The sequence below is a fragment of the Gossypium arboreum genome, chromosome 1, assembly GCF_025698485.1.
Source record: "Gossypium arboreum isolate Shixiya-1 chromosome 1, ASM2569848v2, whole genome shotgun sequence".
In the NCBI taxonomy this organism is placed as follows: domain Eukaryota; kingdom Viridiplantae; phylum Streptophyta; class Magnoliopsida; order Malvales; family Malvaceae; genus Gossypium; species Gossypium arboreum.
In genome coordinates, this window is record NC_069070.1 from 105037605 (window position 1) to 105062536 (window position 24932).

Sequence of the window (24932 nt, forward strand, 5' to 3'; positions counted from 1 at the left end):
ATATGTTTATAATATATATAACATAATATTAAAATACATATAATATATTAAAATATATATATAATATAATACATAAGTATATTACATACGCATACATATAGAAAAGATTATACACTAAGACATGTAATAAATACAATAAATATAATAAATATAAATATTATAATTAATACATAACAGAAAATGAAAACAAGTAAATTGAAAATAAAGCAGTAAACTAACAAAAGGACTAAATCGAACATAAAACATAATTTTGGGGTGAAATTAGAAATAAAATGGGGCACAGGGCCAAATTGTAACACGCACGTGACTTAGAGGGACCAAGAGCGCAATATTACCAGTTATCAAAACGCAGCGCATGCATGGGGACCAAATTGCAAAGCGCAACAATTAATAGGGCTAATTTGTAAATAAATATAAACCTGATTTAAAACATAAAAAATGTGGAAGGACTGATTGCACAAATAGCCCCTCCCTTAAAAAACACGTGGATCTTATCTGGAGCGGGTCGGGTCGACCCAACCCAGGGCCAAAACGATGTCGTTTTTCGTTTAATGGGGGGGACCAAAACGGTGCGTTTTTGTCGCTATAAAAGCCAAAAAAAAAATTTAAATTTCATTTGAAACGGGGAAAGGATAAAAAATGGGGAGAGAAGAGGGAGAGAAGAGGGAGAGGGGGAGGGAAGGGATTCCGGCCAAGGGGGGCCGGTCACCTGTCTGTCACCGACCTTCGCCGGCGCCGGCGCCGGGCACCATACACGGTGGCCGAAAAGGTAAATTTTTTATTTTTTTTATTTTTTTTAAAATATTTGTTTTATATTTTTATATGTTTTAGTATTATTTGTGATGGAAAAGAAAAAAAAAAAGAACGTAAGTCGATTCGAAAATAAAAAAAATAGAAATCACCTTGGTTCTTTTTATTTCGATTTTTGGTTTCCTGATTCTCTGATGTTGGTGGTGTTTGAAAGACTGTCCTCTGTGTTAAGATTGTAGTATTTGTATATCAATTGTTTTTCAAAGAATTGAAAAGTTTCTCCTCCTCCTTTTTACAATATTTTGATTCGGGTTTTATAACCCCTTTTTTACATTTATTTTCTATTATTTCTGTCCTGTCTTCTTTTTGATTTCTTGCAGGTGCAGAGGGATGGTGGAGGTGACCCTAGAGTAGGTGGCAGAGGCAAGTGGCCGAAGGGTAAGTGGCTGGTGTCAGGGGTGGTTGCTGAGGTGATTTAGGGTTTCAGTTCTTTAAAACCCTAAATCTAAAGTTGGGTCAGAGATTGGGCCTCTTAAGTTTGGGCTAGGGTTAGTTGGGTAGGTTTAATTGGGCTGAGGGTGTGTTTTGTAATGGGTATTGGATTCAATTTGTAGATGGGTTTAGAGTATTGTATTCGAGCCTTGGTTTAATGGGCTGAATGGGTAGTTAGGTTAGTAGTATTTGGGTTTGGTTTGTAATGAATGACCCAAAATTGGCCTATAACATAATGATTGCTTGTTTTAAAGAATTTTTTTTATTTAAAGTTGCATGTTCTTATTTTGTTAATTGTTGTAGCATCCTATAATCTGATTTCGGCAACGGAGACGGAAGAGGGGTGTTACACTCTATATATTGGTCATGAACTCGATATTTTTTATTTAATGGAGTGACATTTTGTATCGGCTCAACATTTGCCAACTTAGCAAATAATTCAATTGGTTCAACATTACTAGTCAAGCAATATAGTGTGATCATAGTATCCACATCATCATCCTCAACAAGTTGCATCTCTCTATATTTGCACGGATTTGATGAAACAGAAAATTTGTAGAATATTTTGGACAACCTCCTCCCATAATGTCAAGCAATTTTCGCACCAATCTTTTCTTTGATTTCATCAAGTTTGACTATCTTGTTAAACCTCATATTCCTATTAGATGATGTGATTCAAATATACAACCAACTTTTGTATGATAACTTACCCTATCGAAATAGATGTATAAGAAGAGTTTGTTATTCATCTTCTGCACTAAACTTGAAAATTAAATTAAAATTAATATATATTAGTTGCTATTAAAACAATTTATTACCATATTAATGTAACGCCCCCTTACTCGAGACCGTCGCCGGAGTCGAGCATGAGACATTACTAAACTTCTTTTAGCATTTAAACAAATTCAAACAATTCTCGCAGTAAACTATCCATCTGCATCACAGTCGCTAAAAAAATCATATCTCGAGTTAAAAAACTTGAAATCCAATTCCGTAAATTTTCCCTGAAACTAGACTCATATATCTACTTACTAATTGTTTTCTAGAATTTTTGGTTGGGCAAATTAGTACAGTTTATTAGTTAAAGTCTCCCCTATTTCAGGGTTTGGCTACTCTGACCCCTGTGCACTACGAATCAAATTTCTTCCTATACAGAAATCCAATGACTATTCTGTTTATTTCACTTAAAAATAGACTCAATAATGAATCTATACATATAAAGTTTGAGTCCTAATTATTTTTACACAATTTATGGTGAATTTATAAATTAATAATAGGGAATCCAGAAATTGCTCTGACCCTGTTTCATCAAAACGTAAATATCTAATAAAATACAACTCTTTTACCTATTTTGTTTCTTCCACATGAAAATAGATTCATTAATCTTAAATTAAATATTTTAATCATCATCTAATTCTATTTCTACTATGTTTAGTGATTTTTCAAATTCACGTCACTGCTGCTGTATGACACTATTTTATAGCCAATTTCACCATTTTATGGTTTTCCATGGATTAGGTAATACATTAAGCATACATAACCCTAAATATAAATTTTGATTAGCCATTCCAATAGTTAATTATCAACAAGTATTTCCACATCACTTATTCACCATATCATAAGATTATATACACAAAAGGATTATAATGCTATACATGCCATATTCCCAAAATATGCAAGCCACTATACCGAGATGGTCTGTTGATAGTGTGAGCGTGCCTCCGACTGTCCTGATCTCCAAGCCGGCTTGTCAAAACTACAAGGAATGGAAGGGAGGGAGTAAGCATAAATGCTTAGTAAGTTCACATGTAAATAGCAAGTAACATTACCATGCAATAATACGAAGTCGACATTTGCATAATATCACCAAAGCATTCATATCATATTTCTCATTCATGATCTTACCATATTATTGTTATATTGAAGTCTCAACCTGAGGGTTAAGTACATACTTGTACAAAGTATCCATTCAACAACACTTACCAACTAGTCACTTTCATCTCGAGAACTCTTTCATTTCACTAGAACTTTACCCGTTGAACACATCAGAATATAATTCGGATACACGAAATCAAGCTACCATAATCTCACCCATAATGAACTCGAAACGCAACTCAACGAGCTCGGGTGCTTGCATCCATAATAAACTCAGAACACAGCTCAACGAGTTCGGATGCTTGCATCCATAAATGAACTCTAAACGCAACTCAACGAGTTCGGATGCCTCATAATTCTCATGAACTCGAAACGCAACTCAACGAGTTCGGATCTCAACGGTATTTTCCTCGATCATACTCCTTTGCCATCTTCCACGAAATGTCGAAATCGATACTTCGGTGATAGTTCATACTCATCAAGTAATTCACATAATTACATATTATTCAACAGTAACCACAAAACATAACATTTCATGATAATAAGCATCATATCATATAAACAACATTAAATTGCTTAAAACAACAATTATGTTACCTCATTTACTCATGAACTTACCTCGTATGCGAAAATGGTCATTTTTACCATTTTGTCCACAACTTGGTCTTTTGCCGATTTTAGCCCGAATTTCGATTTCCCTTGCCCTATCATTTCAAATATAGCCTAATTAAGACTCATATTATTCAAATCAACCCAAAATCATATTTTTAAAAAATTACAATTTTGCCCCTAAACTTTTATATATTTACACTTTTGCCTCAAATCTCGAAAATTAAACTTCATCCTATTTTCTTATGTTTTATGATATGTTGATCATTTTTCCCTTCTATAGCAATATCAAATTCTCACTCTAACATGTACTTAGTACTTTTGTAAACTAGAATACACATTTTGCAACTTTTACAATTTAGTCCTTTTGACTAAATTGAGTGCCCGAGCGTTAAAATTTTTGAACGATATTTTCACAAAATTATTCCGTAAAATCGTAAACCATAAAAATATAATAAAATAAAAATTTTCTTCATCGGATTTGTAGCCCCGAAACCACTGTTCCGACTAGGCCCAAAATCGAGATATTACAATTAAAGTAATAAAAAATTGTATATCAACTAATATAAATTGCATGTCATATTAGAAATTATTATCACCATATAGTAACATAACTATACATAATAGTAAAATAAAATGAAACAATAATCTTTTCAACTCAAACTTGATTTCTAAGATGAAAAAAATTATTCTTGATATTCAATCTTGATAACTAATACCTGTAGGGACCCAAATTTAATACTTTTGCAATTGTTTAGAACCTAAGATTTTCCCAGGTTAGTTTTAACAACTTAATTTTTTTTCACTCTTGGCCTGTTTCAAAAATCCCTGTAAAAATAAAATGTCGGTAATGAAAATATATTGCAAAGAAAAGAGAAATAAAAATAAAGAACATACAGATTTTTACGTAGAAACCCTTTTAGGAAAAAACCACGGGCAGAGGAAAAGAAAATTCACTATGTCGAATTCGAATGATTACAAGAGGAGTAGCCTATGTCTATTTATAGGCTTGTAAAATCATATTCTAATAGGAGTGTAGTAAGATTGAAACACCTTATTCTAATCAATATCAAATAGATGGAGTTTAGGTTAAAAAAAATTATTCTAAAATAAAATAAAAGAAGTGTAGTTCTATATGGATTTTACCTTTATTTTATTTTACCACTATATTTTTTTAAAATAAGGATTCGGGTCACTCAATTCTAACAATCTCCACCTTGACACGAATTCTCAATGAACAAATTCTTCATCGCGAACTCTTAACGAATAAGTTCACCACCTCTTCCATAAAACACCTTAAGGGTTTAACTTCAATAATGAATACCAACCAAGTCTAAACAATGCTCAAACTTAGTTATAGGAAGTGACTTAGTTATCATATCTGCAGAATTTTCATGAGTACTAATTTTACTCACAACAATATCACCACTAGCAATAATATTATGAACAAAATAATATCGAACATCAATATATTTTGTTCTCTCATGAAACATTTGATCTTTTGTAAGGAAGATGGCACTTTGACTGTCACAAAATACTGTACAGATTTAAAGGTCTTCATTGAGTTCACTAAAGAGTCCCTTCAACCAAATGGCTTCTTTACAAGCCTCAATAATCGCCATGTACTCAGCTTCAATAATAGACAAAGTGACTGTAGTTTACAAAGTGGCTTTCCAACTGATTGTACAACCTCCGATTGTAAAGACATAACCTATGAGAGATCTTCTTCTTTCAAGATCTCTAGCAAAATCAGCATCAACATACCCAATGACTTCATCTCTAATTCTTCCAAACTATAAACAAACATTAGTAGTATCTCGTAAGTATCTTAAAATCCACTGAACTGCTTCCCAATGTTCTTTACCGAGATTCACCATGTATCTGCTAACTCCACTGACTGCATATGATAAATTTGGACGTGAAAAAACCATAGCATACATGAGAGATCCCACTGCACTAGAGTATGGAACATGTGACATGTACTCAATCTCATCATCTAATTGTGGAGACAAAGCCGACGAAATTCTAAAATGGGTTGTTAAAGGAGTACTAATAGGCTTAGCACTCTGCATATTGAACCTACAAAGAACTTTCTCAATGTACTGACTTAAGTACAATTTACTTGCTTTTCTATCTCTGAGAATATCCATACCAAGTATCTTCTTTACTGGTCTCAAATCTTTCATCTCAAATTCTTCACTTAGTTGGGCTTTAACCTTTCTTATTTCTCCTTTATCTTTCGTTGTTATCAACATGTCATCAATATAAAGGAATAGATACAAAAAAGAACCATCACTATTTTTCTTAAAGTAAACACAACTGTCAAATCTACTTCTTTTGAAATCATGAGAAGTCATAAAGGAATCAAACCTTTTTGTATCACTGCCTTGGAGACTGTTTCAAACCGTAAAGGGACTTTTTCAGCAAGCAAACATAGCCCTCATATTCTAACCCTCTGGTTGTTGCATATAAATATCCTCCTCAAGTTCTCCATGCAAAAATGCAGTTTTTACATCTAACTGCTCAAGCTTCAAATCATGCATGGCCGCAATACCAAGCAAAACTCGAATCAAACTATGCTTTACAATTGGAGAGAACACATCTGTGAAGTCCACTCCTGGAATTTGACTGTAACCCTTTGCCTTACTTTATATCTAGGTTCTTCAACTCTTGGAGTTCCTCTTTTCTTTTTAAACACTCATTTACAATGAATAGCCATTTTATCTTTAGGAAGTTTCACAAGATCCCATGTTCTATTTTTGTGGAGTGATTCCATCTCCTCTTGCATAGCAAACATCCACTTTTCTGAGTCTTCACAGCTAATCGCCTCAGAATAATTAGATGGCTCTTGGTTTGCATCTATATCTTCAGCCAATTTAAAGCATAAGCAACTATATTAGCCTCAACATACTTCTTTGGAGGTTTAATTTCTCTTCTAATTTTTTTTGGGGCGATAGAGTATTGTGGTAAAGAAGCAACTCTATTTTGAATTTTTGTACTAGCTTGAGCAGTCAACTCTGTTGTAGATTTTGGATTAATCTGATGCTCCACATGCTTTTGATTTTCTTTATTAGAAGAATCTTTAAGAGATAAGTTAGGTAGCATAACAGTTTCATAAAAAATAACATCTTTACTAATCATAACTTTTCTATTTTCAAGACACCATAACTTATACCCTTTTACACCAGTTTTATAACCAAGAAAAATACATTTAATGGATCTCGGTTCCAATTTTCCATTATCAACATGTGCATACGCAAGACACCCAAAGATCTTTAAATCAGAATAGTCAACAAGATTTTCAGACCATACCTCTTGTGGAGTCTTTTTCTCAATGGCAATAGATGGAGATCTGTTAATCAAAAAATATGCAGTAGATGCTGCTTCAGCCCAAAATTACTTTTGTAAGTTGGCATTTGACAACACACGTTAAACCTTCTCCATGATCATTCTGTTTATTCGTTCTGTAACATCGTTTTGCTGTAGAGTATAACGAACTGTCAAGTGTCTCACGATCCCTTCTGACTTGCATAATTATTAAACTCATCAAAACAGAACCCTAAGTCATTGTCTGTGCTAAGGTATTTTATTTGTTTTCCCTTCTATTTTTCAATTATAGTTTTCCAAGACTTAAATGTGGAAAACACATCGCTTTTCTGCTTCAGGAAGAACGCCTAAACTTCTCTGGAAAAATTATCAATAAAAGTTAGCATATAATTAGCTCCACCTCTCGAAGGCACTTTGGATGGCCTCCATAGATCAAAATGAATATACTCTAATGTTCCCTTTATGTTATGGATTCCTCTGATGAATCGAACTCTCTTTTGCTTCCCAAAAATGCAGTGCTTACAGAACTTCAGTTTGCAAATTCCTTACCCATTAAAAAGTCCTCTTTTGCTCAAATCTGTCATGCCATTCTCACTCATACACCCTAGGCGCATATGCCAAAGTTTAGTAATACCATCATCTGATAAGGAAGAGGAAGCGACAGTTGCATCACCAGTAACAGTAGAACCCTACAGAACATATAACTTGGTAGTATTTCTCTGTCCTTTTATCACAACGAGGGAACATTTGGAAATCTTCAAAACCCTACTTTCAGTTGTGTATTTGTACCCTTTTGAATCAAAAGTACTCAAAGAAATTAAATTTCTCTTCAATCCTGAAACATGTCATATGTTACTAAATGCTCTGACAGCTCCATCAAACATCTTAACTTTAATTATTCCAACACCTGTAATTTTACGCGAAGCATTATTTCCCATCAAAATAACACCTTCAGAAACTGTTTCGTAAGTTGTAAACCAATCCAGATTGGGACTCATGTGGAAGGTGCAACCCAATCAAGGATCCACTCATTACTCACTTTAGAATTGTTAATAGAAACGACTAGAAATTCACCATCGATGTAGTCTTCTACAACATCAGCTTAATCAGAATTTTCTAGTTGTTTTCTTTTTTTATTCACAACCTCCCTTTTGATCTTGTTCTGTAACTTATAGCACTCAGATTTAATATGCCCTTTCTTCTTGCAGAAGTTATAAGTTTTACCGTTGTTTGAAGACTTTGATCTACCATTAGATTTATCGTGAGGATTCCGTTCCTGTGTCCTTCCATGATCATCATCACCATTCTGATCGATCTTGTCTCTCACGAACAATGAGACCCTCTCTCTAAGAGTCGGTTTTAACCACAAGATGTTTCATATTATCATACGAGGTCAAAGAATCATAAACCTCATCAACTGTGAGAGACTGGCAGCTATATAGAATCGTGTCTCTAAAGATTGAACAAGACGAGGGCAACAAACAAAATATAATCAACCCTAGATCTTCCTTATCATATTGAACCTCTATGGCCTCCAAATTTGAGAGAATTTCTTTAAAAACTGTTAAGTGTTCATACACAGATGCACCTTCTTCCAAACGATGAGCATAAAGATGTTGCTTCATATGCAACTTGCTGGTTAGAGTTTTTGACATAAATATTTATTCCAACCTCTTCCATAATCCATCGGTGGTCTTCTCCTTCATCAAGTCCTATAAATTTTCGTTAGACAAATGAAGATGTAACTGTGTTAATGCATTTCGATAATTGATCTTCTTCTCTTCCTCCGTCAATGTCGAAGGCATCTTATCTACCCCTAGTAGGGCTTCCTCTAAGTCTATTTGTGTAAGAACTGCCTGCATCTTTATCTGCCACAACGCGAATCTGGTGTTACGATCCAGCAATAAAATTTCAAACTTCAAAGATGCCATTGCAGTGATTGAGATGAACAACCCGGAAGCTCTGATACCAATTTGTAAAAATAGAACATTGGTAATAACAATATATCACAAATAAAAGAGAAATAAAAATAAAGAACATACTGATTTTTAGGAAGAAATCCTTTTAGGAAAAGATCACGGTCAGAGGAGAAGAAAATTCACTATGTCGAATTCAAATGATTACAAGAGGAATAGACTATGTCTATTTATAGGCTTGTAAAATCATATTCTAATAGGAGTGTAGTAAGATTGAAACACCTTATTCTAATCAAATATCAAATAGATGGAGTTTAATAAGGTTTAAAAAATCTTATTCTAAAATAAAATAAAAGAAGTGTTGTTCTATATGGATTTTACTTTTGTTTTATTTTACCTCTATATTTTATTTAAATAAAGATTCGGGTCACTCAATTCTAGCAATCCCAAACAACTAAAGTTTTGTCTTTTTTTTGGATGGGAAGCAAGCATTAAATGCTAATTCAGTGTCGCCGACAAGGTGACACCATTCAAATTTTATTTGTTTGTTTCCTATATAAGCGTATAGGGAAGAGGGTTAGAAAGTGGTGTCATCACCCTATACAGTGACATCGACATTTTTATATCATATTATACAGTCAAGAAAGAAAATATAAGGGGAAATTAAAATTTTCAATGTCGCCAATTAGGGTGGAGACGCCAAATTAAAAAAAATATTTTTTTAGCTAAAATCATTTAGTAATGATAGGTGTACTTTTTGGGGTGGTATTGCCTGACAACATGACAACACCGTATTTTACTATTCAAAACATTCTATTCTTATAAATAATTTGTTTTCCACCGCATTTCATTTTTTTTTTTTGTATTATTGATGTTAAAAAGCCCATAGAGATAACCCATAAATAAATGAGCGTATTAGTTTTAATATGACTAATTTAAAAATAAACTTACTAATAGTAGTGAGTAGAGTTGTATCTATAGGGATGGATAAAAATTTATTCTTCGTTGAAACAAAATAAAATGAAATAAAAAAAAGTGGTTTTGAAATTAAAACCAAAAGAAGTATTAAAAATAAAATTTAAGAAACCAATATAATGAAAATCTAGTAGAAAAGCAAATTCTCAAGTTTGATTCATGTGTTCAATGATTGATGCAAAGATTACTTCAATATTCTTTAAAAAACTTCATAATTACCGCCATCACTCATAGCTACTTCAATATTCTTTAAAAAAATTCATAATTACCGCCATCACTCCTAGCAATTCATCTCTCATTACATTTTCGATAACTAAGAGGAAGCTTGTTAAATTTATTTCTCTTATTAACAAACAATCCTATAATGAAGTTCCTATTATTTAATTTATTAATAGCATTACAAATTAGAGAGGCTTAATTCTAACCAACAAATACACATAAACGGAGTTTATCTAGACTAGAGTACATACCCACATAAAAATGAATTGCATACTTTGACATACACAACCATACTATTCATCATAAGCATTATAATATAATTAAACAATTACATATTTAATAATTTTAATTATAAGACAAATATTCTAAACCATCGAGTATGGATCTTTCAACCTTAATGGATAAGAGTAAGGTTGCAACCCATTTAAAAATATTCCATCTCGCTTCAAATTTAACCAGGGGATAAAAATAACACTCCCAACATAAATAAATTCATATGTAGAATGAATCAATAATCATTTGTTGATTCGAACCGTAACAAACACATACAAGTCACAAATGCCAATTGAAACTCGTTGCATTTTAACTATCCCAATTTGATGTCCCAAGTGGTGTTTGAATATGGCATGTAACACCCAAAACATAGACAGTTAAAGTACTAGCAATCTTCCAATTTGACATTTTGGCTAAACATTTCAGTAAATTATTAGAAAGCAACTATCAACCAAAAAATGACCAACTCTTTAACTCATAGCATCGTTCTAAAACTTCCCCTTCCAACATGCATCAAATCAAATTATCAATTAGGGAGTTCAAATATAACATAAGAAAATATCTTCCGAAAAAGATCAACATCATGATCGAATAAGCAACATCATCAATCATCATCAACAACTCATCACAGTCAAAACTTCTTCCCTATTTTGGGAAAAAAATGCCAAAGAGGTTCATCCTATTACAAAAAAAAAAAAGAACACCTCCCCTAAGAGAATGCATCACCTATTACAAAAAAAAAATCCATATACTAATAAAAGCCTATATTGATCGACAAAATCCATCAATGTAGGCTTGTTTTACTGATGGAATAAATAAATCGTCAGTATTAGGCTAAACTATATTGATGGACATGTAGTCAGTCACAGTAGAATGAGATATATTGACGATTTTTTAAAATCTTTGTGTAAAAATTATCTTTTTACTGGCGGATTATAGGTGTCTGTCGGTATAGATTCGATATAAATCAACTAGAAAGAAACTTAGGGTGTGTTTGTTTGGTCGTATTTTATTTTTCGGAAAATATTTTCCTTATTTTCCAGTGTTTGGTAGCCTGAAAACCTTTTCTATTTGGAAAACATTTGCAAATCACGCGTAAAATCCCTTACATTTTGGGAAAATGTCTTACCGTTTCAATTTCTGTAAGACATTTTCCGTGCTTCTCCTTCATCCGTAAGGCCCTTCTCTTCTTCATTGTTCAATTTCCGTTCTCTTCTTGCTAGTATTTCATTTCCTTTTCCCTCTCTTTTCTCTTTCTCATGCAATCTCTCTCTCTTTCGCAGCATTTTCCTCTTCCGCTATTATTTTATACTCGATTTTCACTAACTTGGGAAAAATGGTGCTTGAACAAAGTGGATATTAGGGAATTGGGGATTCAATTTGGATGTGTTAGGCTCATACCTTTTGTGAAGAAGGGCTTATCTCTGTAAGATCCTTTTGCATTTCATATATTATTTTTGTTTATCTGATTACGTTTCCATATCATTTATGTGTTTGGAAAATGCCTGAATGGGTAAGTCCCAATAGATGATCTTTAATTGCTAGGATTGTTACAATCGATGACTCTTCATTTGATATTTAGATGTTATGTTATCTTATGCTTTTCCTTTACCATCCTTTGAATTGTTTGAGTGACTTAATTTATGTTTATGTCAGCTACAAGGATCGATTTTTGGCATCACCGCCTTCTTCCAGCAAAGCTAGTGCAGATATCACTGTGTCGGTGTTCTTCTTTGTGGCATTTACTTATCGCTAAAAACACAAGGTAATGTGCACTTAATTCATCCTATTAAATGTTTTTATTCCTCTATTTGCCTGTTTTTGACATAAATTATCTACTTCACAGCTTAAGATTGACAAGGTTAGGTTGATTGAAGTTTGTAGCACCTCTAAATCTGAGTTTTCTTGTGTAAGTAACATGTTGTTTTATTTTACTTCCCTAAATGTAACGACCCAAATTTCAGTGATATCGGAACAGTGATTTGAGATCACTAAATTCGACAAGTATGTTTGAAAATTTAATAAATTAATAATTATGAGTCAAGTGTGAATTTAGAAGAATTTTGAATTAGTGAATTTTGTGTTAAAAAAAAGAGAGAGAGAGAAAAGAATTTAATAAGTAAATTGGGTCTAAAACGAGGTATCATGACCTCGAATGCATAATTAGAGCCATAAATATTTTTAAAAATATTTATGGAGTGTAAATAAGTTAGTATTAAAGTTTCGTTAGAAAATTTTAACGTTTGGATAGTCAATTAATTAAAAATGACTAAATTGAAAAAGGTACAAAACATGATAAAATGATTAAATAGCTCAAGTGTTAAATGAGGGAGGACTTAAAAGGAAAATTAGCCAAAAGGGAATGGATGAGGCGGCATAAGCAAGAAAAAAAAATCTGGAATCAGGTGAGCTAAGGGTAAAATGGTAAATTTTACAAAATTAAACAAATAAATTGAAATTGAAAGAGATTTCTAGGCTATTCTTCTCATAATTTCGGCCAGACAGCCATGGGAGAGAGCTTTTAAGCTGGTTTTGCACAATTTCACTGCATGTGAGTCTATTTCTTGCCCTTTTCTTATATTTTTTTTGTATTTTTAGGACTTTTGCAATTAGGTCCAATCATCTAATTCATTAGTTTTTGAATTAGTGGGTGAAATTGGAAGTTACCCTGGACGAGTAAGGGTAGTATATGATGAATTATTATTAAATTTAAGTTCTAATTTCATATTAAGGTTGTTTTATTAAGTCATTTTGATAGAAAATGGTATTTAGGACCTAATTGTGAAAAAGTTGTGAATTAGATGTTGGTGTTGAAATTCAGAATATCAAAGGTTGTGAATTAGTTTATAATGATAAAATAAAAGTGTTAATTGAGAAAAAAATTAGTTCAATTGATGGGTGAATTGAGCAGGACTAAATTGTAAAATTGTAAATTTTGGGGTAAAAGTGCAATTTTGAAATTTGAAAAGCATAAATTGTGAAGTGAAATAGAAATCAAATAAATGCTAATGAGTAGAAATAATTTATATTATAGAGCAAGAGAAACGAGATTCAAGTCGTGATCGAGGGAAAAATAAAGTTTACGAGGAATAGGCTCGATTGCTAATATTTTATATCGAGGTAAGTTCATATGATTTTTAATAATGAAATGTGTAATTTAATGTTTTGAAATGAAATTTCATGAATGATATAGTATATTATTGCATATAAAATGTCATTAAACTGTGATAATTGTAAAATGATATTTGAATAAAAGTACAAATTAAATGGAACAACGGACTTGAGTACTTTCATTCAGTGGCTAAGACGAATTGATGGAAAAGACCATGGTTGGACCATGACAGCATGTGAAATGTGATTTCCGTATAAGACCATAGCTGGGCTATGGCTTCGGACAAATGTGATATGTGCTTCCGTATAAGACCATATCCGGGATATGGCATCGGTGTGATATGTGCTACTGTATAAGACCATATTTAGGATATGACATCAGTGTGATATGTGATCCGTGTAAGACCATGGCTGGGTTATGGCCTCAGTATGTGATATGTGACTATGTGCAAGACCATAGTTTTATTATGGCATTGTGATAATGAGGTACTCAATTCCGTAATCGTTCCCTAATTTTATTATGAACGAAAATGTAAAATGGCCCGAAAAGATTAAGAATTGGTGAATACTATGAAAATGACACGATTTGGAATAAGTTCTTGATACTTGATGACATTGAGATTATGGATCTATGCTTATGAAGCATAATTATGTGTTCTTACCATGATGGATGAAATGATATTGTATGGATTTAGTGAATAATAGTGGTGAATGAATAAATATAGCCTTGGCAGTTTTGGGTTACTGCAGTAGTGTAACTTTTGAAATTCACCATAAATTGTGGAAATTGAGTTAAGGGCTGAATAAAATATGAGATTAAAGCCTGATGAGTCTAGTTTCATATAGAGGAAACAGTGCATGCAATTGAATTTTATGTTATAAGATATTTAAATTGTTGTGAGACAGAGTTTGAATGACTTTGAGATCCCCTGTTCTGATTTTATAAAATCATTAGAAATTGTAGTAAAATAATTATGAGTTTTAATTTATATATTTAAAATCCTTATCGAGTCTATTTTCAATAGGGATAGACGGGAACATCATCCAAGTCTCGAATTATGAGATAAATAATTTTTAGTGAAGAGAGATCAGAACTATTGGATAGCGAAACAGGGGAAACTTTAATGAATAAACTGTACTAAATGGCTAAACCAAAAATTCTAAAAATTTTATGGGAGAAAGGTATATGAATCTAGTTTCAATTAAAATTAATGGAACTTAATTTGGAGTTTCGTAGCTCCAGAAATAAATTATTTAGTAAATGTATCTCGATAAAACAGTTTAAGCTGAGTATGTATAATTGTACAATTGTGGTGTTTTATCTTAAAAGCATGTTGGTAATTGCTTATTAATTTCATATGGACTTACTAAGCATTTATGCTTACTCCCTCCTTTTCATTCCTTGTAGTTTTAACAAGCCAGCTCGGAAATCGGGAACGGTCGGAGGCCCACTCACACTATCCGTATACCATATTGGCATAATGGCTTGTATATTTTGAGTATGGCATGTATAGCATTATAATCATTTTGTATTTATAGTCTTATGATATGGATAATGAGTGGTATGGAAATACTTGGTAATGATTAGCCATTGGAATGGCTAATCATGATCATATTTGGTGTTATGTATGCTAAATTGCTAGCTAATCCATGGAAACCATGAAATAAGCAAAATTTACCATAAAATAAATTCAGACAGCAGCAGTGACGTGAGTTTGAAAAATCATTAAAAATAGTAGAGATACAATTAGATGATGATTAAAATATGGAATTGAATAATTATGAGTCTATTTTCATATGGATGGAACAAAACAGGTATATGAGTTATATTTTATGAGAAGTTTAAATTTTTGTGAAACAGGGACAGAGCGATTTCTGGATCCCCTGTTCTGACTTTGGAAATTCACCATAAATTGTAAAAAGATAATTAGAAGTCATTCTTTATATGTACAGATTCCTTATTGAGTCTAGTTTTATTAGAAACAAACTACATAGTCATTTAAACTCTGTACAGGGAGATATCTGATTCGTAATACACAGAGGTCAGAGTAGTCAAACCCTAAAATAGGGGAGATTTTAACTAATAAACTGTAATAATTGACCTGACCAAAAAATTCTAGAAAAAAATTAGTAGATATATATATGAGTCTAGTTTAAGGAAAAATTTACAGAATTTGATTTCGAGTTTCGAAACTCGAGATATGAATTTTTAAGCAACTATGATGCAGTTGGACAGCTTGTCCGAATTTGTTTAAGTGCTCAAATAAGTTTAGTAATGCCTCGTGCTCGACTCCGGCGACGGTCTCGGGTAAGGGGGCGTTACATTTATTTGTATCAGAGCAGGTTTAGTTGGTTCTCAGACTAACTTAGTATGTGTAAAAGTTCAGCTATACATGCCATGCCACTGATCTGTGATAGTGCGATGTCTTCCGACGTGTATAAGTACCGTCTTATTTAGACAGGGTACTCTCCAACCGAGCTGCGCTGACCATGTTCAATATTATGTGAAGGTATTTGAGTAAAGTTATGATTATGATAAGTCTCGGTTCAGAAAAGTATGAATAAAAGTTTATGATACATATGTGATAATATGTGAGATGAAAGTTCATGTTATGATAAATATCCATATTTGCTTAATGCTCATATGATGTAGTGTATGTGGCTTACTTGATAAGATGAACGGAAAAAAAAAATAGAAAGTAGTAGAGGTATGAATAAAGGTCATAATATCATGATACGAATGAAAATGTCCTGGTCTTGATTAGACGTTGAATGTTGATGAATGTTAATAATATATAATTTTTATGAGATAAAGGATTATAATGAAATGAACTTATCTATGTTAAATTGTTGGACTGAATTATATGATTGTAATGATATGTACATGATGATGCACGAAATGAAAGTTGTGATTGTGATGCAAATATCTATGTTTGTTTGGCCTTATATGATGTCATGAACATGAATTAATTTAAATAAATGAATGGATAAGTAAAGCTATCTAGAAAACATAGAATGTATGCATAAGTATATTGTCTAAATGGGACAATAGGAAAATTTGAGTAAGCCAACATGAATATTGCATTGCCTGAATAAATGATATGATTTTGATGATGTTGCTATGATGATAGAAGTTGTGTCATATGTGTATGTATAAGAAAGTCGAGCCAGAGGTCCTACAACCCCTCCCCCTTACCGAAGTGGTACTTATAATGGAATTTCATGAGATTTGTATTGAATAAGTTTCCAATTGAGAACCCAAAGAGTTCAGTGATAGAATAATTATAAGTATGATCAGAGATTGAAAATGAGCTGATAAGTAAAGTCCGAGACAGTAAAGTATAGGATTGATGTAAAGATTATTGGAGTTATGCACTGTCCCAATTAGAGAAGGAATTCTCTTTGGTAAATCGAATTATTCAAGTGCAAGGTCGAGAAAAGAGTAAATCGAAATTTATTCAGAACTGGCCTTCTTTAGTGAATGGTTTAATATGAAATTTGTGACGGCAGAACTAGTTAGGGAAATGATATTTGAAATGTGAACTATCTGAGTGTGATAGTTATGACTGGACAGATTTAGCAGTCTCTTTTGAGATGTTCTATGTGTTTACCCGTTCTCAGAAATATTTCTATGGCTATTGATTTTCTGAAGAAATTTTTGTTATATGGGAATGTCTTTTAATCCTGGTGTTGGATGAAAGCATTGGTAGTCTGACTGGTTTATAATTTATATTGCTCTATTTCATCAGGTATTCTATTTCATTTTGTCTGATAAGAATTGATGAGAGAATACGTATGATATTATGATTCTGTTTCTTCTACTTGATGCTTCGTCTGATATATATATGTATGGGAAGATATATTGTTCTTGTTATATTTGATTCTAGTGGGATTAAATGATGTTTTCTTTTGGACTTTCTTTCTTTGAAGAATTATCGGGGTATTCTGTATTTTCTCTATGAGTATTGTTTTCGATTCTTCGGCATAGTATCGTATCTTGGGTTTCTTTATCCTGGATCTCTTTATTCTGGATTTCGATTTCTTTATTTTGGGTTTTTCTATCTTGGATTTCTTTATTCGGTTTTCTTCTTATCTTTGATCCATAATTTGTCAATTACGACTCATGTTCGAAGTACGTTCTTCAGCTCGTGATAATCATGTCAAATATGACTATACTTCTAATTTGATCTTGGTAATGTGGTGATTTTAGTCTTGGGATTTTTTTTTCTAATTTCTGTGTAAGGATTTGACATCAGTAAAGGCATAGGTGATAAAAGCGCGAGTTTCAGTTGGTATGGTGAATTATTTATTTGAAAGATTTCATGTGACAATTATGTCAGGATTATTTTTCTCAAGTTTGATAATAGAATTTCATTTTTGTGCTGATAAAAGAGTAAATAGTCTGAACGAGAAGTGTATATTTATTAGAAAGAGTTGGATATTAGTTAAAGTCACTACGAATGATAAGGTTTTCATATTGTGAAAGCTAAAAAGTTTATTACATGTTGACAGAGTTCGGATAGATGAGAATATTGGTAACCGAAGCGTCTGAACTAGACTAGTCTACATTGAGCAAAGACTTCTTAACTTTCAGTAATGTATTGTTGTATGAATTGTGATATGTTTCAAGACAGTGAGGTAATGTGATAGTTTAGAGCATTCGATGTTACATAAAATCTGAGTTATTAAAGAGGTTAAAGCCGAGCATTGGGATCTATCAAAATTATCCTTGCCAGTGTTGATATTGGGATGGAAATGAAAAGGATTATTCTTGAGGCCATATCAGAATTATTTCTATGGCGGAAAGTGGAAAATGTGATGTATCCTATTCTTAAATGTTTGGCGAGATCTATAAATCATATCAGTAGTGAATGAATTCCTACTCATCAGATTCATGGAATTTTAGGTCTCTTTGATTGTTGGATTTCTTGGAATTCCAGTCTCCATTAAATCAAGTTGAGATACGGGTTTTATGTCATGATATCATGGGAAACTGCGAAAGGTTGAAAATTTAAGAACAATTAAGAGATGAGTCCGTAAGCTTTCAGAATATATGAGAAATTAAAAAGATATATTGGAGGCACCGCCTGAGTGAAAGTTCTTTAGCACCGAATATGAAATTGAGGAATCTAAGTGAAGACCACTTTTCCGGTAAGATTTTCGGGGACGAAAATCCCTAAAGAGGGGGAGAGTAAATTTCATATTAAGGTTGTTTTATTAAGTCATTTTGATAGAAAATGGTATTTAGGACCTAATTGTGAAAAAGTTGTGAATTAGATGTTGGTGTTGAAATTCAGAATATCAAAGGTTGTGAATTAGTTTATAATGATAAAATAAAAGTGTTAATTGAGAAAAAAATTAGTTCAATTGATGGGTGAATTGAGTAGGGACTAAATTGTAAAAATTGTAAATTTTGGGGTAAAAGTGCAATTTTGAAATTTGAACAGCATAAATTGTGAAGTGAAATAGAAATCAAATAAATGCTAATGAGTAGAAATAATTTATATTATAGAGCAAGAGAAACGAGATTCAAGTCGTGATCGAGGGAAAAATAAAGTTTACGAGGAATAGGCTCGATTGCTAATATTTTATATCGAGGTAAGTTCATATGATTTTTAATAATGCAATGTGTAATTTAATGTTTTGAAATGAAAATTTCATGAATGATATAGTATATTATTGCATATAAAATGTCATTAAACTGTGATAATTGTAAAATGATATTTGAATAAAAGTACAAATTAAATGGAACAACAGACTTGAGTACTTTCATTCAGTGGCTAAGACGAATTGACGGAAAAGACCATGGTTGGACCATGACAGCATGTGAAATGTGATTTCTGTATAAGACCATAGATGGGTTATGGCTTCGGACAAATGTGATATGTGCTTCCGTATAAGACCATATCCGGGATATGGCATCGGTGTGATATGTGCTACTGTATAAGACCATATTTGGGATATGACATCAGTGTGATATGTGATCCGTGTAAGACCATGGCTGGGTTATGACCTCGGTATGTGATATGTGACTATGTGCAAGACCATAGTTTTACTATGGCATTGTGATAATGAGGTACTCAATTCCGTAATCGTTCCCTAATTTTATTATGAACGAAAATGTAAAATGGCCCGAAAAGATTAAGAATTGGTGAATACTATGAAAATGACACGATTTGGAATAAGTTCTTGATACTTGATGACATTGAGATTATGGATCTATGCTTATGAAGCATAATTATGTATTCTTACCATGAAGGATGAAATGATATTGTATGGATTTAGTGAATAATAGTGGTGAATGAATAAATATAGCCTTGGCAGTTTTGGGTTACTACAGTAGTGTAACTTTTGAAATTCACCATAAATTGTGGAAATTGAGTTAAGGGCTGAATAAAATATGAGATTAAATCCTGATGAGTCTAGTTTTATATAGAGGAAACGGTGCATGCAATTGGATTTTATGTTATAAGATATTTAAATTGTTGTGAGACAGAGTTTGAATGATTTCGAGATCCCCTGTTTTGATTTTATAAAATCATTAGAAATTGTAAAAAAATAATTATGAGTTTTAATTTATATATTTAAAATCCTTATCGAGTCTATTTTCAAGAGGGATAGACAGGAACATCATCCAAGTCTCGAATTATGAGATAAATAATTTTTAGTAAAGAGAGATCAGAACTGTTGGATAGCGAAATAGGGGAAACTTTAATGAATAAACTGTACTAAATGGCTAAACTAAAAATTCTAAAAATTTTATGGGAGAAAGGTATATGAATCTAGTTTCAATTAAAATTAACGGAACTTAATTTGGAGTTTCGTAGCTCCAGAAATAAATTATTTAGTAAATGTATCTCGATAAAATAGTTTAAGCTGAGTATGTATAATTGTACAATTGTGGTGTTTTATCTTAAAAGCATGTTTGTAATTGCTTATTAATTTCATATGGACTTACTAAGCATTTATGCTTACTCCCTCCTTTTCATTCCTTGTAGTTTTAACAAGCCAGCTCGGAAATCAAGAACGGTCGGAGGCCCACTCACACTATCCGTATACCATATTGGCGTAATGGCTTGTATATTTTGAGTATGGCATGTATAGCATTATAATCATTTTGTATTTATGGTCTTATGATATGGATAATGAGTGGTATGGAAATACTTGGTAATGATTAGCCATTGGAATGCTAATCATGATCATATTTGGTGTTATGTATGCTAAATTGCTAGCTAATCCATGGAAACCATGAAATAAGCAAAATTTACCATAAAATAGATTCAGACAGCAGCAGTGACGTGAGTTTGAAAAATCATTAAAAATAGTAGAGATACAATTAGATGATGAATAAAATATGGAATTGAATAGTTATGAGTCTATTTTCATATGGATGGAACAAAACAGGTATATGAGTTATATTTTATGAGAAGTTTAAATTTTTGTGAAACAGGGACAGAGCGATTTCTGGATCCCCTGTTCTGACTTTGGAAATTCACCATAAATTGTAAAAAGATAATTAGAAGTCATGGTTTATATGTACAGATTCCTTATTGAGTCTAGTTTTATTAGAAACAAACGACATAGTCATTTAAACTCTGTACAGGGAGATATCTGATTTGAAATACACAGAGGTCAGAGCAGTCGAACCCTAAAATAGGGGAGACTTTAACTAATAAATTGTACTAATTGGCCTGACCAAAAAATTCTAGAAAAAAATTAGTAGATATATATATGAGTCTAGTTTAAGGAAAAATTTACAGAATTTGATTTCGAGTTTCGGAACTCGAGATATGAATTTTTAAGCAACTATGACGCAGTTGGACAGCTTGTCCGAATTTGTTTAAGTGCTCAAATAAGTTTAGTAATGCCTCGTGCTCGACTCCGGCGACGGTCTCGGGTAAGGGGGCATTACACTAAATGTAATCCTTTTAATGTTAACTTATAAATGTTTAATGCACTGAACATTTGCTTGGAACTTTCAATGCAGGTCTCCACCTCCATGAAAGATCTGTGTCATGATGTTTTTGGGATCTCAAGTGAGAAAAAAGATCCCAATGAAGTGAAAGGAAACCTAGGTAGGTGTTCATTTGGACTTACCCTAAAATTGGCTGTATATAACCATGTGTATGTAAGCATTTGATGGTATCATTTGCAGTATAATTTTAGTACCATATATTGGCTTTCAATACTAGGGAATTTATTTTCTCTAAACTTTGTTTTGATGTGTCTGCAGAACTGCTAGACGTGTTACCTGAAAAAAGAAAATTTGATGATGGTGGTTATTTATCTGATGAAGGACCAGAGGTAACACTGCATCATCTGTAATATTAGTTTAGTAATTGTCGGATGAAGTAGGATTCATTGTTTTCTATATATGAATCCTTGTGTTTTGGCTTTTGTAACAATTTCTGCAACATAATCTGTCTATTTAATTGGTTGTACTGAATAAGTGCTTGGAATAATTGTATGAAATTATTGTTTTATGATCTGAATCAATGATGAGGCTTCTATTATATCATTCAAGAGATTAAAATCTTTAATGTCTAAGCTCTGCATGGGTTTTTCATTGGTCTTGCAATAGCCTTTCTTGGTGATTCTAAGTCTTTGATGCTTAGTAAGGCAGGTAATTATAATTTCTAAGAGAATTTGAACCATTTGAGATTTAATCTCAGCACTAAAAGCTACCAGAAGTTTGTGATATTGTTCTTGAAAACAACATTTGTTTATTTTCTTGTGCATCAAAATATTGTAGGGCTAACCTGAACCTCTTGCAGCTTTCGAGTTACAAGCGAGCAAAGAAAATGGAGAAAGCTGGTTATGAAGAGTGGAAATCATCTGTTCTATCATCTAACCAAAAAAGCACAAAAATTTTCTCAAGGTTGAAGATATTGTTACTTTTATGTGGTGTAATGCACTTGGACAATGTTGTTATTATGTGGTGTACTACTAATTATGCATTTGGATAATATTATTAATTTCTAGTATTAATTGTGGTTTGGAAGCTAATTTATAATTATTCAATCCTTGTTTTTATTTTTAACACAATTACAAATAATTTATTTGACTTTGGTTGTTTTCAATTTATGAAGGTTAATATTGTAGCTTAATAATTGAGTATTATTATATATTTAATTTAATTTATTTATTTATAAATAAATCATTGCAATATATGTAAAAACAATTTAAAATATAAAAATTTATTAATATGTATATAAATTTATTAATATATGTAAAAGCAACTTTTACGGAAAATATTTTCAGGAAATCTGCCAAACAACAGAAAATATTTTACACAGCTTCATCCAAATACCAGAAAATATTTTCAGTAAATTATTTTCCAGAAATCATTTTCCGGAAAACATTTTACTGGCAAACAAACAGACCCTTACCTTTTCTTCTCCTTAGTAATTGTAGTTTTTTTATATAAGTTTTTTGAAAAAATTAATTTATCATGTAGATTTTCCCCCATTTTATTCATGTCTTTTTTCACTCATATTTTCTGTTTTCACGTATTTTTCCTAATTTCTTTTGATGTCTATTTTTTTCACTCATCGAATTCTCTTTCTCAAGTCGTGGGTTTTGTTCTGTAAGTTCCCATTTTACATCATTCTTTCATCTTTTTTATTTAATTTTGCCTTTCACGCTATTGCTCACTTCCTCATCAGTCTCCTTTTTAAAGCCTTAATCTATTTCAACTCAAACTTAATACGAGTACGGGCTCAATTTTGAGTTTGGCTTTAACTTTTTATAAATCTCATTTGACAAACTCAAAAGATTTCATCATTTGAGACCCAATTTCGAATGGGATCTGGACATCTTTAAAATTGAGAAAGATTATCAAGATTTTAAATCTTGACTTTAAGAAAGTCAAGAAAATAAGTTTTAGTTTGAAATAGACAGATTAATTGAAATAGATTAATTTTATTTTTATATCATCCCTAATTATCTTAACATTGTAAATCTTATATACTTTAGTTTACGTTCAAATTTTAACTCATATTGTTTAATTTTTTAATCAATGCATACATTTATTTTTTAACAATATTACGAAACAAATTAGATTTACGTTCAAAATTCCGAGTAATTTTAGGTTTAAAATTCATAATTATTTGTTAAAATTATAATATAATATTTTAAAATTTCTAACTTCTTTTACGTTTAAAACTCAAAATCTCAAATAATATAAAATATTTTTTATCATAATTATCTATTAAAATCATAATATGATATATTATGAAACAAGTACATACTTGCATAGCAAGAATTGCTGATGTAAACATTGACGTGGATATCTTATATAATTGACAAATAAATATGATATTATACTACAAGGAAATAGGTACAATATAAAATAATTATATGCCTATTTCGTCTAAATGATAATAATATAAAATTTTAAAATAAAAAATCCAAGAAATCTTAAATTTTAAAAATCATCTTAAATTAAATTAAGAGAAATGCATGAAATTACAGAGCATATCTAAGAGATATCTTTTTGAAAAGCAAATATATATTGAAATTTAAGCCAACATATGCTAAAGAATTTTATTTAAGTAAATAAAATTATTAGTCATTAAAATTAAAATTTTACTAAAGATATTTTGTTATCTAATATTTAAATAATTAAGTTTCAAATTTTAAAATAATTTTCAACTTTGTTTTCAAATAATTAAAACTATTCATTATGATATTTTCATTAAATTACCCTTGAAAGCAAAAATAAATAGTAGAAAATGCTTGAGAAATAAATAAAACAAAATGAAAGAAACTAGAGGCACGTGGAATGGAATTGCGTATTAAAATTTTAATATAATTGAATTAGTGGGGTAGGAAAACTAGTTTGTATAAAACCTACCCCTCCAACAAGTTGCAGCCCAAAAAAAGATGGACTAGAGTCAAGACCTAAACCCCCTATGGGATACTTTTAATACATCAATTTTAACCTTAAATGATCTAGCTTTGTTTTTTTTCTTTTTTTTTTATTAGACAATTAGAGGATTAGTACATACGTATAAAGTAAAAATATATCCACACCACATATTATATTTTAAACAAATCTTACTTAAATAAAAAATTTTCAATTATTCTTTCAAGACTCGAACCCGAGTCGATTTTCTGATTCAACATCCCTTTGGTACATGCTACCATAAGGTTGAAACTTGGCTTTTAAGAATTGTCGTTTATTTTGGACAGGAAAAGAAAAATCAAACAACCACCAACACTGGCAGACGCTCGACTCTATAGATTAGCTATCGGAAATCGGACGACAATCGCGCAACTCTTGCGAGAAAGCACTGTCCCCACCTAAGCTTCTTTGTTTTCGTCTAAGCACCCCCAGCCCTACTTTAACTTCCGCGTAGTTTTGTGGAAAGATCGTCCTTGTAG

General features: G+C 31.6%; 1 pseudogene; it reads left to right on the plus strand.

Moving 5' to 3' along the window:
- The first annotated feature begins 639 nt into the window (after nucleotides 1–639).
- LOC108465923 (origin of replication complex subunit 6-like) lies at nucleotides 640–22513 on the plus strand (annotated as a pseudogene).
- Nucleotides 22514–24932: the final 2419 nt, after the last annotated feature.